Source organism: Stenella coeruleoalba, assembly GCF_951394435.1.
Source record: "Stenella coeruleoalba genome assembly, contig: scaffold_58, whole genome shotgun sequence".
NCBI lineage: Eukaryota > Metazoa > Chordata > Mammalia > Artiodactyla > Delphinidae > Stenella > Stenella coeruleoalba.
The window spans coordinates 103366-123469 of record NW_027645882.1 but is presented as its reverse complement, the minus strand read 5'-3'; the positions used below and the strand labels follow the sequence as shown (position 1 = coordinate 123469).

Sequence of the window (20104 nt, the reverse complement as noted above, 5' to 3'; positions counted from 1 at the left end):
TGTAAACAGAGGCGTCCCAAACTTTGGGGTGGCTGTGTCTTTTTGATTTTAATTTCCCTAAGCTATAGGACCATAAGTGGCAGTGCCCTAGGCTCGGTTGCTTTGTTTTTTAGATGTTTCAGGAAACACCATACACTTCTCCCGAGTGGTTGTTGGCAATTTACATCCCGCCCATCAGCATAACAAGGCTCCCAGTTCTCCATGGCCTGTCCTGCCTTTCTGGATTTTACACTTTTTTCAGATGGCCCTTTTGACCGGGGGGAAGTGAGACTTCATTGTAGTGCAGATTTCCTTTGCAAGCTTGCTTGGTTGGCCAAAAAGGGCGTATGCGTTTTTTCCTGAATATATTCAGGAAAAAACGCATACGCCCTTTTTGGCCAAGTGCATCATTGTGGACGTTCTGCCTCTTTTCCTATGCTTTCAATGCAATTCCAGTCTACCTCCTGAAATCGGTTTCCTGCAATTCTGCCCCCCTTTCAAGTCCTCTTGGCAGCCTTACTTCAGTCTATTTTTGGACGATAGCTGTCATTTATAACTCTGCAGGTTTGTGAATTACAGTGCCCCTGAGCTCCTTTCTTCAACTCGCTTTCTTGTGACGTGGCCGCAACACCGCAGGATGGCTTCAGGCCCTAATCTGGTTCCGGCCCGGCATGCTGAGCCTTTGGTTAATTCCTCTTCCTGGTGGGAAATGAGAGTTAAATTTGCCCGTCCAGACACCTCCAGCTAGCCTCTCATTGGTTCTCGCTATTCCTGTTCATCTTCCGCAGAAATTGCAAACTGGGCCAAACAGGAGGTTAAAGGGACTGACTCTCCAAGTCGGTAGAGTGTTAGTAAAGCGTCTGGAATGTTGCACCCGAGTACCAGGGGAGGAAAACTGAGACATATTTGAACACGTCTCCCGTTCACATGGTTGATCATACTCTGGGTTCCACATGCATGTTTTAGCTGAAGGAAGAATACCTAAAACCTGGGTAGTTGAAACCCGTGGAATGGGTACCATGCAATATGACTTCAAAGGGTCTTCATTTGCTCACCGAACCTCTCCAATCCTATCACTGCTGCGTTTATGCCCCTGTACACATGCTTGATTCTCTTTCGGAGACATAGCAATCCATAGGTTTTAAGATACTTACTAGTCAGGTACATTCTTAGGCGTTTAATATGCGGTGTTGAGTCCATTTCGTTGAGCAAGGAGTAGCTCTTGTCTATTCCATATTTGGCTTAAGGAACTTTATCTGTGCTCATTTCAATCTCTGGTTTTATGCAGCACCCCAACTCACCTTTACCCTTAAGCAAGCATAAGTTGGTTTTCTAAATTTGAGACCCTGTTCTGTTTTGGAATGCAGTTCCTGTGTAGCCAAGTTTACATTCCGTGTATTAGTGATATCTTATGATGTTTCTTTTTCTGTGTGACTTATTTCAGTTAGAATCATCGTACCTGAATCCACTCATTATGCTGCTACGGGCCTGATGACATAGATTTCATTGCTGAGTGATACTGCATTGTACGTAAGTACCAAAAGTTCTTTATCCATTTTTCACTTTCTGCGATGTTGAACTTGTACTGTAAACGAGGTTCTTGTAAACAGAGGCGTCCCAAACTTTGGGGTGGCTGTGTCTTTTTGATTTTAATTTCCCTAAGCTATAGGACCATAAGTGGCAGTGCCCTAGGCTCTGTTGCTTTGTTTTTTAGATGTTTCAGGAAACACCATACACTTCTCCCGAGTGTCTGTTGGCAATTTACATCCCGCCCATCAGCATAACAAGGCTCCCAGTTCTCCATGGCCTGTCCTGCCTTTCTGGATTTTACACTTTTTTCAGATGGCCCTTTTGACCGGGGGGAAGTGAGACTTCATTGTAGTGCAGATTTCCTTTGCAAGCTTGCTTGGTTGGCCAAAAAGGGCGTATGCGTTTTTTCCTGAATATATTCAGGAAAAAACGCATACGCCCTTTTTGGCCAAGTGCATCATTGTGGACGTTCTGCCTCTTTTCCTATGCTTTCAATGCAATTCCAGTCTACCTCCTGAAATCGGTTTCCTGCAATTCTGCCCCGCTTTCAAGTCCTCTTGGCAGCCTTACTTCAGTCTATTTTTGGACGATAGCTGTCATTTATAACTCTGCAGGTTTGTGAATTACAGTGCCCCTGAGCTCCTTTCTTCAACTCGCTTTCTTGTGACCTGGCCGCAACACCGCAGGATGGCTTCAGGCCCTAATCTTGTTCCGGCACGGCACGCTGAGCCTTTGGTTATTTCCTCTTCCTGGTGGGAAATGAGAGTTAAATTTGCCCGTCCAGACACCTCCAGCTAGTCTCTCATTGGTTCTCGCTATTCCTGTTCATCTTCCGCAGAAATTGCAAACTGGGCCAAACAGGAGGTTAAAGGCACTGACTCTCCAAGTGGGGAGAGTGTTAGTAAAGCGTCTGGAATGTTGCACCCGAGTACCAGGGGAGGAAAACTGAGACATATTTGAACACGTCTCCCGTTCACATGGTTGATCATACTTGGGTTCCACATGCATGTTTTAGCTGAAGGAAGAATACCTTAAACCTGGAGAGTTAAGACCCGTGTAATGGGTACCATGCAATATGACTTCAAAGGGTCTTCATTTGCTCACCGAACCTCTCCAATCCTATCACTGCTGCGTTTATGCCCCTGTACACATGCTTGATTCTCTTTCGGAGACATAGCAATCCATAGGTTTTAAGATACTTACTAGTCAGGTACATTCTTAGGCGTTTAATATGCGGTGTTGAGTCCATTTCGTTGAGCAAGGAGTAGCTCTTGTCTATTCCATATTTGGCCTAAGGAACTTTATCTGTGCTCATTTCAATCTCTGGTTTTATGCAGCACCCCAACTCACCTTTACCCTTAAGCAAGCATAAGTTGGTTTTCTAAATTTGAGACCCTGTTCTGTTCTGTAATTCAGTTCCTGTGTAGCCAAGTTTACATTCCGTGTATTACTGATATCTTATGATGTTTCTTTTTCTGTGTGACTTATTTCAGTTAGAATCATCATACCTGAATCCACTCATTGTGTTGCTAAGGGCCTGATGACATAGATTTCATTGCTGAGTGATACTGCATTGTTAGTAAATACCACAATTTCTTTATCCATTTTTCACTTTCTGCGATGTTGAACTGGTACTGTAAACGAGGTTCTTCTAAACAGAGGCGTCCCAAACTTTGGGGTGGCTGTGTCTTTTTGATTTTAATTTCCCTAAGCTATAGGACCATAAGTGGCAGTGCCCTAGGCTCTGTTGCTTTGTTTTTTAGATGTTTCAGGAAACACCATACACTTCTCCCGAGTGGTTGTTGGCAATTTACATCCCGCCCATCAGCATAACAAGGCTCCCAGTTCTCCATGGCCTGTCCTGCCTTTCTGGATTTTACACTTTTTTCAGATGGCTCTTTTGACCGGGGGGAAGTGAGACTTCATTGTAGTGCAGATTTCCTTTGCAAGCTTGCTTGGTTGGCCAAAAAGGGCGTATGCGTTTTTTCCTGAATATATTCAGGAAAAAACGCATACGCCCTTTTTGGCCAAGTGCATCATTGTGGACGTTCTGCCTCTTTTCCTATGCTTTCAATGCAATTCCAGTCTACCTCCTGAAATCGGTTTCCTGCAATTCTGCCCCGCTTTCAAGTCCTCTTGGCAGCCTTAGTTCAGTCTATTTTTGGACGATAGCTGTCATTTATAACTCTGCAGGTTTGTGAATTACAGTGCCCCTGAGCTCCTTTCTTCAACTCGCTTTCTTGTGACCTGGCCGCAACACCGCAGGATGGCTTCAGGCCCTAATCTGGTTCCGGCCCGGCATGCTGAGCCTTTGGTTAATTCCTCTTCCTGGTGGGAAATGAGAGTTAAATTTGCCCGTCCAGACACCTCCAGCTAGCCTCTCATTGGTTCTCGCTATTCCTGTTCATCTTCCGCAGAAATCGCAAACTGGGCCAAACAGGAGGTTAAAGGGACTGACTCTCCAAGTGGGGAGAGTGTTAGTAAAGCGTCTGGAATGTTGCACCCGAGTACCAGGGGAGGAAAACTGAGACATATTTGAACACGTCTCCCGATCACATGGTTGATCATACTCTGGGTTCCACATGCATGTTTTAGCTGAAGGAAGAATACCTAAAACCTGGGTAGTTGAAACCCGTGGAATGGGTACCATGCAATATGACTTCAAAGGGTCTTCATTTGCTCACCGAACCTCTCCAATCCTATCACTGCTGCGTTTATGCCCCTGTACACATGCTTGATTCTCTTTCGGAGACATAGCAATCTATAGGTTTTACGATACTTACTAGTCAGGTACATTCTTAGGCGTTTAATATGCGGTGTTGAGTCCATTTCGTTGAGCAAGGAGTAGCTCTTGTCTATTCCATATTTGGCCTAAGGAACTTTATCTGTGCTCATTTCAATCTCTGGTTTTATGCAGCACCCCAACTCACCTTTACCCTTAAGCAAGCATAAGTTGGTTTTCTAAATTTGAGACCCTGTTCTGTTCTGTAATTCAGTTCCTGTGTAGCCAAGTTTACATTCCGTGTATTACTGATATCTTATGATGTTTCTTTTTCTGTGTGACTTATTTCAGTTAGAATCATCATACCTGAATCCACTCATTGTGCTGCTAAGGACCTGATGACACAGATTTCATTGCTGAGTGATATTGCTTTGTAAGTAAATACCACAACTTCTTTATCCATTTTTCACTTTCTGCGATGTTGAACTTGTACTGTAAATGAGGTTCTTGTAAACAGAGCCGTTCCAAACTTTGGGGTGGCTGTGTCTTTTTGATTTTAATTTCCCTAAGCTATAGGACCATAAGTGGAAGTGCCCTAGGTTCTGTTGCTTTGTTTTTTAGATGTTTCAGGAAACACCATACACTTCTCCCGAGTGGTTGTTGGCAATTTACATCCCACCCATCAGCATAACAAGGCTCCCAGTTCTCCATGGCCTGTCCTGCCTTTCTGGATTTTACACTTTTTTCAGATGGCCCTTTTGACCGGGGTGAAGTGAGACTTCATTGCAGTGCAGATTTCCTTTGCAAGCTTGCTTGGTTGGCCAAAAAGGGCGTATGCGTTTTTTCCTGAATATATTCAGGAAAAAACGCATACGCCCTTTTTGGCCAAGTGCATCATTGTGGACGTTCTGCCTCTTTTCCTATGCTTTCAATGCAATTCCAGTCTACCTCCTGAAATCGGTTTCCTGCAATTCTGCCCCGCTTTCAAGTCCTCTTGGCAGCCTTACTTCAGTATATTTTTGGACGATAGCTGTCATTTATAACTCTGCAGGTTTGTGAATTACAGTGCCCCTGAGCTCCTTTCTTCAACTCGCTTTCTTTTGAGCTGGCCGCAACACCGCAGGATGGCTTCAGGCCCTAATCTGGTTCCGGTACGGCACGCTGAGCCTTTGGTTATTTCCTCTTCCTGGTGGGAAATGAGAGTTAAATTTGCCTGTCCAGACACCTCCAGCTAGCCTCTCATTGGTTCTCGCTATTCCTGTTCATCTTCCGCAGAAATTGCAAACTGTGCCAAACAGGAGGTTAAAGGCGCTGACTCTCCAAGTGGGGAGAGTGTTAGTAAAGCGTCTGGAATGTTGCACCCGAGGACCAGGGGAGGAAAACTGAGACATATTTGAACACGTCTCCCAATCACATGGTTGATCATACTCTGGGTTCCACATGCATGTTTTAGCTGAAGGAAGAATACCTAAAACCTGGGTAGTTGAAACCCGTGGAATGGGTACCATGCAATATGACTTCAAAGGGTCTTCATTTGCTCACCGAACCTCTCCAATCCTATCACTGCTGCGTTTATGCCCCTGTACACATGCTTGATTCTCTTTCGGAGACATAGCAATCCATAGGTTTTAAGATACTTACTAGTCAGGTACATTCTTAGGCGTTTAATATGCGGTGTTGAGTCCATTTCGTTGAGCAAGGAGTAACTCTTGTCTATTCCATATTTGGCTTAAGGAACTTTATCTGTGCTCATTTCAATCTCTGGTTTTATGCAGCAACCCAACTCACCTTTCCCCTTAAGCAAGCATAAGTTGGTTTTCTAAATTTGAGAACCTGTTCTGTTTTGGAATTCAGTTCCTGTGTAGCCAAGTTTACATTCCGTGTATTAGTGATATCTTATGATGTTTCTTTTTCTGTGTGACTTATTTCAGTTAGAATCATCGTACATGAATCTACTTATTATGCTGCTACGGGCCTGATGACATAGATTTCATTGCTGAGTGATACTGCATTGTACGTAAGTACCACAAGTTCTTTATCCATTTTTCACTTTCTGCGATGTTGAACTAGTACTGTAAACGAGGTTCTTGTAAACAGAGCCGTTCCAAACTTTCGGGTGGCTGTGTCTTTTTGATTTTAATTTCCCTAAGCTATAGGACCATAAGTGGAAGTGCCCTAGGCTCTGTTGCTTTGTTTTTTAGATGTTTCAGGAAACACCATACACTTCTCCCAAGTGTCTGTTGGCAATTTACATCCCGCCCATCAGCATAACAAGGCTCCCAGTTCTCAATGGCCTGTTGCCTTTCTGGATTTTACACTTTTTTCAGAATCCCTTTTGACCGAGGGGAAGTGAGACTTCATTGTAGTGCAGATTTCCTTTGCAAGCTTGCTTGGTTGGCCAAAAAGGGCGTATGCGTTTTTTCCTGAATATATTCAGGAAAAAACGCATACGCCCTTTTTGGCCAAGTGCATCATTGTGGACGTTCTGCCTCTTTTCCTATGCTTTCAATGCAATTCCAGTCTACCTCCTGAAATCGGTTTCCTGCAATTCTGCCCCGCTTTCAAGTCCTCTTGGCAGCCTTAGTTCAGTCTATTTTTGGACGATAGCTGTCATTTATAACTCTGCAGGTTTGTGAATTACAGTGCCCCTGAGCTCCTTTCTTCAACTCGCTTTCTTGTGACCTGGCCGCAACACCGCAGGATGGCTTCAGGCCCTAATCTGGTTCCGGCCCGGCATGCTGAGCCTTTGGTTAATTCCTCTTCCTGGTGGGAAATGAGAGTTAAATTTGCCCGTCCAGACACCTCCAGCTAGCCTCTCATTGGTTCTCGCTATTCCTGTTCATCTTCCGCAGAAATTGCAAACTGGGCCAAACAGGAGGTTAAAGGCGCTGACTCTCCAAGTGGGGAGAGTGTTAGTAAAGCGTCTGGAATGTTGCACCCGAGTACCAGGGGAGGAAAACTGAGACATATTTGAACACGTCTCCCGTTCACATGGTTGATCATACTCTGGGTTCCACATGCATGTTTTAGCTGAAGGAAGAATACCTTAAACCTGGAGAGTTGAGACCCGTGTAATGGGTACCATGCAATATGACTTCAAAGGGTCTTCATTTGCTCACCGAATCTCTCCAATCCTATCACTGCTGCGTTTATTCCCCTGTACACACGCTTGATTCTCTTTTGGAGACATAGCAATCCATAGGTTTTAAGATACTTACTAGTCAGGTACAATCTTAGGGGTTTAATGTGGGGTTTTGAGTCCATTTCGTTGAGCAAGGAGTAGCTCTTGTCTATTCCATATTTGGCTTAAGGAACTTTATCTGTGCTCATTTCAATCTCTGGTTTTATGCAACACCCCAACTCACCTTTCCCCTTAAGCAAGCATAAGTTGGTTTTCTAAATTTGAGACCCTGTTCTGTTTTGGAATGCAGTTCCTGTGTAGCCAAGTTTACATTCCGTGTATTAGTGATATCTTATGATGTTTCTTTTTCTGTGTGACTTATTTCAGTTAGAATCATCGTACCTGAATCCACTCATTATGCTGCTACGGGCCTGATGACATAGATTTCATTGCTGAGTGATACTGCATTGTACGTAAGTACCACAAGTTCTTTATCCATTTTTCACTTTCTGCGATGTTGAACTTGTACTGTAAACGAGGTTCTTGTAAACAGAGGCGTCCCAAACTTTGGGGTGGCTGTGTCTTTTTGATTTTAATTTCCCTAAGCTATAGGACCATAAGTGGCAGTGCCCTAGGCTCGGTTGCTTTGTTTTTTAGATGTTTCAGGAAACACCATACACTTCTCCCGAGTGGTTGTTGGCAATTTACATCCCGCCCATCAGCATAACAAGGCTCCCAGTTCTCCATGGCCTGTCCTGCCTTTCTGGATTTTACACTTTTTTCAGATGGCCCTTTTGACCGGGGGGAAGTGAGACTTCATTGTAGTGCAGATTTCCTTTGCAAGCTTGCTTGGTTGGCCAAAAAGGGCGTATGCGTTTTTTCCTGAATATATTCAGGAAAAAACGCATACGCCCTTTTTGGCCAAGTGCATCATTGTGGACGTTCTGCCTCTTTTCCTATGCTTTCAATGCAATTCCAGTCTACCTCCTGAAATCGGTTTCCTGCAATTCTGCCCCCCTTTCAAGTCCTCTTGGCAGCCTTACTTCAGTCTATTTTTGGACGATAGCTGTCATTTATAACTCTGCAGGTTTGTGAATTACAGTGCCCCTGAGCTCCTTTCTTCAACTCGCTTTCTTGTGACGTGGCCGCAACACCGCAGGATGGCTTCAGGCCCTAATCTGGTTCCGGCCCGGCATGCTGAGCCTTTGGTTAATTCCTCTTCCTGGTGGGAAATGAGAGTTAAATTTGCCCGTCCAGACACCTCCAGCTAGCCTCTCATTGGTTCTCGCTATTCCTGTTCATCTTCCGCAGAAATTGCAAACTGGGCCAAACAGGAGGTTAAAGGGACTGACTCTCCAAGTCGGTAGAGTGTTAGTAAAGCGTCTGGAATGTTGCACCCGAGTACCAGGGGAGGAAAACTGAGACATATTTGAACACGTCTCCCGTTCACATGGTTGATCATACTCTGGGTTCCACATGCATGTTTTAGCTGAAGGAAGAATACCTAAAACCTGGGTAGTTGAAACCCGTGGAATGGGTACCATGCAATATGACTTCAAAGGGTCTTCATTTGCTCACCGAACCTCTCCAATCCTATCACTGCTGCGTTTATGCCCCTGTACACATGCTTGATTCTCTTTCGGAGACATAGCAATCCATAGGTTTTAAGATACTTACTAGTCAGGTACATTCTTAGGCGTTTAATATGCGGTGTTGAGTCCATTTCGTTGAGCAAGGAGTAGCTCTTGTCTATTCCATATTTGGCTTAAGGAACTTTATCTGTGCTCATTTCAATCTCTGGTTTTATGCAGCACCCCAACTCACCTTTACCCTTAAGCAAGCATAAGTTGGTTTTCTAAATTTGAGACCCTGTTCTGTTTTGGAATGCAGTTCCTGTGTAGCCAAGTTTACATTCCGTGTATTAGTGATATCTTATGATGTTTCTTTTTCTGTGTGACTTATTTCAGTTAGAATCATCGTACCTGAATCCACTCATTATGCTGCTACGGGCCTGATGACATAGATTTCATTGCTGAGTGATACTGCATTGTACGTAAGTACCAAAAGTTCTTTATCCATTTTTCACTTTCTGCGATGTTGAACTTGTACTGTAAACGAGGTTCTTGTAAACAGAGGCGTCCCAAACTTTGGGGTGGCTGTGTCTTTTTGATTTTAATTTCCCTAAGCTATAGGACCATAAGTGGCAATGCCCTAGGCTCTGTTGCTTTGTTTTTTAGATGTTTCAGGAAACACCATACACTTCTCCCGAGTGTCTGTTGGCAATTTACATCCCGCCCATCAGCATAACAAGGCTCCCAGTTCTCCATGGCCTGTCCTGCCTTTCTGGATTTTACACTTTTTTCAGATGGCCCTTTTGACCGGGGGGAAGTGAGACTTCATTGTAGTGCAGATTTCCTTTGCAAGCTTGCTTGGTTGGCCAAAAAGGGCGTATGCGTTTTTTCCTGAATATATTCAGGAAAAAACGCATACGCCCTTTTTGGCCAAGTGCATCATTGTGGACGTTCTGCCTCTTTTCCTATGCTTTCAATGCAATTCCAGTCTACCTCCTGAAATCGGTTTCCTGCAATTCTGCCCCGCTTTCAAGTCCTCTTGGCAGCCTTACTTCAGTCTATTTTTGGACGATAGCTGTCATTTATAACTCTGCAGGTTTGTGAATTACAGTGCCCCTGAGCTCCTTTCTTCAACTCGCTTTCTTGTGACCTGGCCGCAACACCGCAGGATGGCTTCAGGCCCTAATCTGGTTCCGGCACGGCACGCTGAGCCTTTGGTTATTTCCTCTTCCTGGTGGGAAATGAGAGTTAAATTTGCCCGTCCAGACACCTCCAGCTAGTCTCTCATTGGTTCTCGCTATTCCTGTTCATCTTCCGCAGAAATTGCAAACTGGGCCAAACAGGAGGTTAAAGGCGCTGACTCTCCAAGTGGGGAGAGTGTTAGTAAAGCGTCTGGAATGTTGCACCCGAGTACCAGGGGAGGAAAACTGAGACATATTTGAACACGTCTCCCGTTCACATGGTTGATCATACTTGGGTTCCACATGCATGTTTTAGCTGAAGGAAGAATACCTTAAACCTGGAGAGTTAAGACCCGTGGAATGGGTACCATGCAATATGACTTCAAAGGGTCTTCATTTGCTCACCGAACCTCTCCAATCCTATCACTGCTGCGTTTATGCCCCTGTACACATGCTTGATTCTCTTTCGGAGACATAGCAATCCATAGGTTTTAAGATACTTACTAGTCAGGTACATTCTTAGGCGTTTAATATGCGGTGTTGAGTCCATTTCGTTGAGCAAGGAGTAGCTCTTGTCTATTCCATATTTGGCCTAAGGAACTTTATCTGTGCTCATTTCAATCTCTGGTTTTATGCAGCACCCCAACTCACCTTTACCCTTAAGCAAGCATAAGTTGGTTTTCTAAATTTGAGACCCTGTTCTGTTCTGTAATTCAGTTCCTGTGTAGCCAAGTTTACATTCCGTGTATTACTGATATCTTATGATGTTTCTTTTTCTGTGTGACTTATTTCAGTTAGAATCATCATACCTGAATCCACTCATTGTGTTGCTAAGGGCCTGATGACATAGATTTCATTGCTGAGTGATACTGCATTGTAAGTAAATACCACAACTTCTTTATCCATTTTTCACTTTCTGCGATGTTGAACTAGTACTGTAAACGAGGTTCTTCTAAACAGAGGCGTCCCAAACTTTGGGGTGGCTGTGTCTTTTTGATTTTAATTTCCCTAAGCTATAGGACCATAAGTGGCAGTGCCCTAGGCTCTGTTGCTTTGTTTTTTAGATGTTTCAGGAAACACCATACACTTCTCCCGAGTGGTTGTTGGCAATTTACATCCCGCCCATCAGCATAACAAGGCTCCCAGTTCTCCATGGCCTGTCCTGCCTTTCTGGATTTTACACTTTTTTCAGATGGCTCTTTTGACCGGGGGGAAGTGAGACTTCATTGTAGTGCAGATTTCCTTTGCAAGCTTGCTTGGTTGGCCAAAAAGGGCGTATGCGTTTTTTCCTGAATATATTCAGGAAAAAACGCATACGCCCTTTTTGGCCAAGTGCATCATTGTGGACGTTCTGCCTCTTTTCCTATGCTTTCAATGCAATTCCAGTCTACCTCCTGAAATCGGTTTCCTGCAATTCTGCCCCGCTTTCAAGTCCTCTTGGCAGCCTTAGTTCAGTCTATTTTTGGACGATAGCTGTCATTTATAACTCTGCAGGTTTGTGAATTACAGTGCCCCTGAGCTCCTTTCTTCAACTCGCTTTCTTGTGACCTGGCCGCAACACCGCAGGATGGCTTCAGGCCCTAATCTGGTTCCGGCCCGGCATGCTGAGCCTTTGGTTAATTCCTCTTCCTGGTGGGAAATGAGAGTTAAATTTGCCCGTCCAGACACCTCCAGCTAGCCTCTCATTGGTTCTCGCTATTCCTGTTCATCTTCCGCAGAAATTGCAAACTGGGCCAAACAGGAGGTTAAAGGGACTGACTCTCCAAGTGGGGAGAGTGTTAGTAAAGCGTCTGGAATGTTGCACCCGAGTACCAGGGGAGGAAAACTGAGACATATTTGAACACGTCTCCCGATCACATGGTTGATCATACTCTAGGTTCCACATGCATGTTTTAGCTGAAGGAAGAATACCTTAAACCTGGGTAGTTGAAACCCGTGGAATGGGTACCATGCAATATGACTTCAAAGGGTCTTCATTTGCTCACCGAACCTCTCCAATCCTATCACTGCTGCGTTTATGCCCCTGTACACATGCTTGATTCTCTTTCGGAGACATAGCAATCCATAGGTTTTAAAATACTTACAAGTCAGGTACATTCTTAGGCGTTTAATATGCGGTGTTGAGTCCATTTCGTTGAGCAAGGAGTAGCTCTTGTCTATTCCATATTTGGCTTAAGGAACTTTATCTGTGCTCATTTCAATCTCTGGTTTTATGCAGCACCCCAACTCACCTTTCCCCTTAAGCAAGCATAAGTTGGTTTTCTAAATTTGAGACCCTGTTCTGTTTTGGAATGCAGTTCCTGTGTAGCCAAGTTTACATTCCGTGTATTAGTGATATCTTATGATGTTTCTTTTTCTGTGTGACTTATTTCAGTTAGAATCATCGTACCTGAATCCACTCATTATGCTGCTACGGGCCTGATGACATAGATTTCATTGCTGAGTGATACTGCATTGTACGTAAGTACCACAAGTTCTTTATCCATTTTTCACTTTCTGCGATGTTGAACTTGTACTGTAAACGAGGTTCTTGTAAACAGAGGCGTCCCAAACTTTGGGGTGGCTGTGTCTTTCTGATTTTAATTTCCCTAAGCTATAGGACCATAAGTGGCAGTGCCCTAGGCTCTGTTGCTTTGTTTTTTAGATGTTTCAGGAAACACCATACACTTCTCCCGAGTGTCTGTTGGCAATTTACATCCCGCCCATCAGCATAACAAGGCTCCCAGTTCTCCATGGCCTGTCCTGCCTTTCTGGATTTTACACTTTTTTCAGATGGCCCTTTTGACCGGGGGGAAGTGAGACTTCATTGTAGTGCAGATTTCCTTTGCAAGCTTGCTTGGTTGGCCAAAAAGGGCGTATGCGTTTTTTCCTGAATATATTCAGGAAAAAAACGCATACGCCCTTTTTGGCCAAGTGCATCATTGTGGACGTTCTGCCTCTTTTCCTATGCTTTCAATGCAATTCCAGTCTACCTCCTGAAATCGGTTTCCTGCAATTCTGCCCCGCTTTCAAGTCCTCTTGGCAGCCTTACTTCAGTCTATTTTTGGACGATAGCTGTCATTTATAACTCTGCAGGTTTGTGAATTACAGTGCCCCTGAGCTCCTTTCTTCAACTCGCTTTCTTGTGAGCTGGCCGCAACACCGCAGGATGGCTTCAGGCCCTAATCTGGTTCCGGCCCGGCATGCTGAGCCTTTGGTTAATTCCTCTTCCTGGTGGGAAATGAGAGTTAAATTTGCCCGTCCAGACACCTCCAGCTAGCCTCTCATTGGTTCTCGCTATTCCTGTTCATCTTCCGCAGAAATTGCAAACTGGGCCAAACAGGAGGTTAAAGGGACTGACTCTCCAAGTGCGGAGAGTGTTAGTAAAGCGTCTGGAATGTTGCACCCGAGTACCAGGGGAGGAAAACTGAGACATATTTGAACACGTCTCCCGATCACATGGTTGATCATACTCTGGGTTCCACATGCATGTTTTAGCTGAAGGAAGAATACCTTAAACCTGGAGAGTTAAGACCCGTGTAATGGGTAACATGCAATATGACTTCAAAGGGTCTTCATTTGCTCACCGAACCTCTCCAATCCTATCACTGCTGCGTTTATGCCCCTGTACACATGCTTGATTCTCTTTCGGAGACATAGCAATCCATAGGTTTTAAGATACTTACTAGTCAGGTACATTCTTAGGCGTTTAATATGCAGTGTTGAGTCCATTTCGTTGAGCAAGGAGTAGCTCTTGTCTATTCCATATTTGGCTTAAGGAACTTTATCTGTGCTCATTTCAATCTCTGGTTTTATGCAGCACCCCAACTCACCTTTCCCCTTAAGCAAGCATAAGTTGGTTTTCTAAATTTGAGACCCTGTTCTGTTTTGGAATGCAGTTCCTGTGTAGCCAAGTTTACATTCCGTGTATTAGTGATATCTTATGATGTTTCTTTTTCTGTGTGACTTATTTCAGTTAGAATCATCGTACCTGAATCCACTCATTATGCTGCTACGGGCCTGATGACATAGATTTCATTGCTGAGTGATACTGCATTGTACGTAAGTACCACAAGTTCTTTATCCATTTTTCACTTTCTGCGATGTTGAACTTGTACTGTAAACGAGGTTCTTGTAAACAGAGGCGTCCCAAACTTTGGGGTGGCTGTGTCTTTCTGATTTTAATTTCCCTAAGCTATAGGACCATAAGTGGCAGTGCCCTAGGCTCTGTTGCTTTGTTTTTTAGATGTTTCAGGAAACACCATACACTTCTCCCGAGTGTCTGTTGGCAATTTACATCCCGCCCATCAGCATAACAAGGCTCCCAGTTCTCCATGGCCTGTCCTGCCTTTCTGGATTTTACACTTTTTTCAGATGGCCCTTTTGACCGGGGGGAAGTGAGACTTCATTGTAGTGCAGATATCCTTTGCAAGCTTGCTTGGTTGGCCAAAAAGGGCGTATGCGTTTTTTCCTGAATATATTCAGGAAAAAAACGCATACGCCCTTTTTGGCCAAGTGCATCATTGTGGACGTTCTGCCTCTTTTCCTATGCTTTCAATGCAATTCCAGTCTACCTCCTGAAATCGCTTTCCTGCAATTCTGCCCCGCTTTCAAGTCCTCTTGGCAGCCTTACTTCAGTCTATTTTTGGATGATAGCTGTCATTTATAACTCTGCAGGTTTGTGAATTACAGTGCCCCTGAGCTCCTTTCTTCAACTCGCTTTCTTGTGACCTGGCCGCAACACCGCAGGATGGCTTCAGGCCCTAATCTGGTTCCGGCACGGCACGCTGAGCCTTTGGTTATTTCCTCTTCCTGGTGGGAAATGAGAGTTAAATTTGCCCGTCCAGACACCTCCAGCTAGTCTCTCATTGGTTCTCGCTATTCCTGTTCATCTTCCGCAGAAATTGCAAACTGGGCCAAACAGGAGGTTAAAGGCGCTGACTCTCCAAGTGGGGAGAGTGTTAGTAAAGCGTCTGGAATGTTGCACCCGAGTACCAGGGGAGGAAAACTGAGACATATTTGAACACGTCTCCCGTTCACATGGTTGATCATACTTGGGTTCCACATGCATGTTTTAGCTGAAGGAAGAATACCTTAAACCTGGAGAGTTAAGACCCGTGTAATGGGTACCATGCAATATGACTTCAAAGGGTCTTCATTTGCTCACCGAACCTCTCCAATCCTATCACTGCTGCGTTTATGCCCCTGTACACATGCTTGATTCTCTTTCGGAGACATAGCAATCCATAGGTTTTAAGATACTTACTAGTCAGGTACATTCTTAGGCGTTTAATATGCGGTGTTGAGTCCATTTCGTTGAGCAAGGAGTAGCTCTTGTCTATTCCATATTTGACTTAAGGAACTTTATCTGTGCTCATTTCAATCTCTGGTTTTATGCAGCACCCCAACTCACCTTTACCCTTAAGCAAGAATAAGTTGGTTTTCTAAATTTGAGACCCTGTTCTGTTCTGTAATTCAGTTCCTGTGTAGCCAAGTTTACATTCCGTGTATTACTGATATCTTATGATGTTTCTTTTTCTGTGTGACTTATTTCAGTTAGAATCATCATACCTGAATCCACTCATTGTGCTGCTAAGGGCCTGATGACACAGATTTCATTGCTGAGTGATATTGCTTTGTAAGTAAATACCACAACTTCTTTATCCATTTTTCACTTTCTGCGATGTTGAACTTGTACTGTAAACGAGCTTCTTGTAAACAGAGCCGTTCCAAACTTTGGGGTGGCTGTGTCTTTTTGATTTTAATTTCCCTAAGCTATAGGACCATAAGTGGAAGTGCCCTAGGTTCTGTTGCTTTGTTTTTTAGATGTTTCAGGAAACACCATACACTTCTCCCGAGTGGTTGTTGGCAATTTACATCCCGCCCATCAGCATAACAAGGCTCCCAGTTCTCCATGGCCTGTCCTGCCTTTCTGGATTTTACACTTTTTTCAGATGGCCCTTTTGACCGGGGGGAAGTGAGACTTCATTGTAGTGCAGATTTCCTTTGCAAGCTTGCTTGGTTGGCCAAAAAGGGCGTATGCGTTTTTTCCTGAATATATTCAGGAAAAAACGCATACGCCCTTTTTGGCCAAGTGCATCATTGTGGACGTTCTGCCTCTTTTCCTATGCTTTCAATGCAATTCCAGTCTACCTCCTGAAATCGGTTTCCTGCAATTCTGCCCCGCTTTCAAGTCCTCTTGGCAGCCTTACTTCAGTCTATTTTTGGACGATAGCTGTCATTTATAACTCTGCAGGTTTGTGAATTACAGTGCCCCTGAGCTCCTTTCTTCAACTTGCTTTCTTGTGACCTGGCCGCAACACCGCAGGATGGCTTCAGGCCCTAATTTGGTTCCGGCATGGCACGCTGAGCCTTTGGTTATTTCCTCTTCCTGGTGGGAAATGAGAGTTAAATTTGCCCGTCCAGACACCTCCAGCTAGTCTCTCATTGGTTCTCGCTATTCCTGTTCATCTTCCGCAGAAATTGCAAACTGGGCCAAACAGGAGGTTAAAGGCGCTGACTCTCCAAGTGGGGAGAGTGTTAGTAAAGCATCTGGAATGTTGCACCCGAGTACCAGGGGAGGAAAACTGAGACATATTTGAACACGTCTCCCGTTCACATGGTTGATCATACTTGGGTTCCACATGCATGTTTTAGCTGAAGGAAGAATACCTTAAACCTGGAGAGTTAAGACCCGTGGAATGGGTACCATGCAATATGACTTCAAAGGGTCTTCATTTGCTCACCGAACCTCTCCAATCCTATCACTGCTGCGTTTATGCCCCTGTACACATGCTTGATTCTCTTTCGGAGACATAGCAATCCATAGGTTTTAAGATACTTACTAGTCAGGTACATTCTTAGGCGTTTAATATGCTATGTTGAGTCCATTTCGTTGAGCAAGGAGTAGCTCTTGTCTATTCCATATTTGACTTAAGGAACTTTATCTGTGCTCATTTCAATCTCTGGTTTTATGCAGCACCCCAACTCACCTTTACCCTTACGCAAGCATAAGTTGGTTTTCTAAATTTGAGACCCTGTTCTGTTCTGTAATTCAGTTCCTGTGTAGCCAAGTTTACATTCCGTGTATTACTGATATCTTATGATGTTTCTTTTTCTGTGTGACTTACTTCAGTTAGAATCATCATACCTGAATCCACTCATTGTGCTGCTAAGGGCCTGATGACACAGATTTCATTGCTGAGTGATATTGCTTTGTAAGTAAATACCACAACTTCTTTATCCATTTTTCACTTTCTGCGATGTTGAACTTGTACTGTAAACGAGGTTCTTGTAAACAGAGGTGTCCCAAGCTTTGGGGTGACTGTGTCTTTTTGATTTTAATTTCCCTAAACTATAGGACCATAAGTGGCAGTGCCCTAGGCTCTGTTGCTTTGTTTTTTAGATGTTTCAGGAAACACCATACACTTCTCCCAAGTGTCTGTTGGCAATTTACATCCCGCCCATCAGCATAACAAGGCTCCCAGTTCTCCATGGCCTGTCCTGCCTTTCTGGATTTTACACTTTTTTCAGATGGCCCTTTTGACGGGGGGAAGTGAGACTTAATTGTAGTGCAGATTTCCTTTGCAAGCTTGCTTGGTTGGCCAAAAAGGGCGTATGCGTTTTTTCCTGAATATATTCAGGAAAAAACGCATACGCCCTTTTTGGCCAAGTGCATCATTGTGGACGTTCTGCCTCTTTTCCTATGCTTTCAATGCAATTCCAGTCTACCTCCTGAAATCGGTTTCCTGCAATTCTGCCCCGCTTTCAAGTCCTCTTGGCAGCCTTACTTCAGTCTATTTTTGGACGATAGCTGTCATTTATAACTCTGCAGGTTTGTGAATTACAGTGCCCCTGAGCTCCTTTCTTCAACTCGGTTTCTTTTGAGCTGGCCGCAACACCGCAGGATGGCTTCAGGCCCTAATCTGGTTCCGGTATGGCATGCTGAGCCTTTGGTTAATTCCTCTTCCTGGTGGGAAATGAGAGTTAAATTTGCCCGTCCAGACACCTCCAGCTAGCCTCTCATTGGTTCTCGCTATTCCTGTTCATCTTCCGCAGAAATTGCAAACTGGGCCAAACAGGAGGTTAAAGGGACTGACTCTCCAAGTGGGGAGAGTGTTAGTAAAGCGTCTGGAATGTTGCACCCGAGTACCAGGGGAGGAAAACTGAGACATATTTGAACACATCTCCCGATCACATGGTTGATCATACTCTAGGTTCCACATGCATGTTTTAGCTGAAGGAAGAATACCTTAAACCTGGGTAGTTGAAACCCGTGGAATGGGTACCATGCAATATGACTTCAAAGGGTCTTCATTTGCTCACCGAACCTCTCCAATCCTATCACTGCTGCGTTTATGCCCCTGTACACATGCTTGATTCTCTTTCGGAGACATAGCAATCCATAGGTTTTAAGATACTTACTAGTCAGGTACATTCTTAGGCGTTTAATATGGGGTGTTGAGTCCATTTCGTTGAGCAAGGAGTAGCTCTTGTCTATTCCATATTTGGCTTAAGGAACTTTATCTGTGCTCATTTCAATCTCTGGTTTTATGCAGCACCCCAACTCACCTTTACCCTTAAGCAAGCATAAGTTGGTTTTCTAAATTTGAGACCCTGTTCTGTTCTGTAATTCAGTTCCTGTGTAGCCAAGTTTACATTCCGTGTATTACTGATATCTTATGATGTTTCTTTTTCTGTGTGACTTATTTCAGTTAGAATCATCATACCTGAATCCACTCATTGTGCTGCTAAGGGCCTGATGGCACAGATGTCATTGCTGAGTGATATTGCTTTGTAAGTAAATACCACAACTTCTTTATCCATTTTTCACTTTCTGCGATGTTGAACTTGTACTGTAAACGAGGTTCTTGTAAACAGAGCCGTTCCAAAGTTTGGGGTGGCTGTGTCTTTTTGATTTTAATTTCCCTAAGCTATAGGACCATAAGTGGAAGTGCCCTAGGTTCTGTTGCTTTGTTTTTTAGATGTTTCAGGAAACACCATACACTTCTCCCGAGTGTCTGTTGGCAATTTACATCCCGCCCATCAGCATAACAAGGCTCCCAGTTCTCCATGGCCTGTCCTGCCTTTCTGGATTTTACACTTTTTTCAGATGGCCCTTTTGACCGGGGGGAAGTGAGACTTCATTGTAGTGCAGATTTCCTTTGCAAGCTTGCTTGGTTGGCCAAAAAGGGCGTATGCGTTTTTTCCTGAATATATTCAGGAAAAAACGCATACGCCCTTTTTGGCCAAGTGCATCATTGTGGACGTTCTGCCTCTTTTCCTATGCTTTCAATGCAATTCCTGTCTACCTCCTGAAATCGGTTTCCTGCAATTCTGCCCCGCTTCAAGTCCTCTTGGCAGCGTTACTTCAGTCTATTTTTGGACGATAGCTGTCATTTATAACTCTGCAGGTTTGTGAATTACAGTGCCCCTGAGCTCCTTTCTTCAACTCGCTTTCTTGTGACCTGGCCGCAACACCGCAGGATGGCTTCAGGCCCTAATCTGGTTCCGGCACGGCACGCTGAGCCTTTGGTTATTTCCTGTTCCTGGTGGGAAATGAGAGTTAAATTTGCCCGTCCAGACACCTCCAGCTAGTCTCTCATTGGTTCTCGCTATTCCTGTTCATCTTCCGCAGAAATTGCAAACTGGGCCAAACAGGAGGTTAAAGGCGCTGACTCTCCAAGTGGGGAGAGTGTTAGTAAAGCGTCTGGAATGTTGCACCCGAGTACCAGGGGAGGAAAACTGAGACATATTTGAACACGTCTCCCGTTCACATGGTTGATCATACTTGGGTTCCACATGCATGTTTTAGCTGAAGGAAGAATACCTTAAACCTGGAGAGTTAAGACCCGTGTAATGGGTAACATGCAATATGACTTCAAAGGGTCTTCATTTGCTCACCGAACCTCTCCAATCCTATCACTGCTGCGTTTATGCCCCTGTACACATGCTTGATTCTCTTTCGGAGACATAGCAATCCATAGGTTTTAAGATACTTACTAGTCAGGTACATTCTTAG

General features: G+C 44.3%; 1 long non-coding RNA gene across 2 annotated transcripts in view; it reads left to right on the top strand.

The window, feature by feature from the left end:
* The window catches only part of LOC307181492, a 2017432-nt gene that overhangs the window by 1907261 nt on the left and 90067 nt on the right, over positions 1–20104 (top strand). The gene's annotated exons all lie outside the window — the stretch shown is intronic.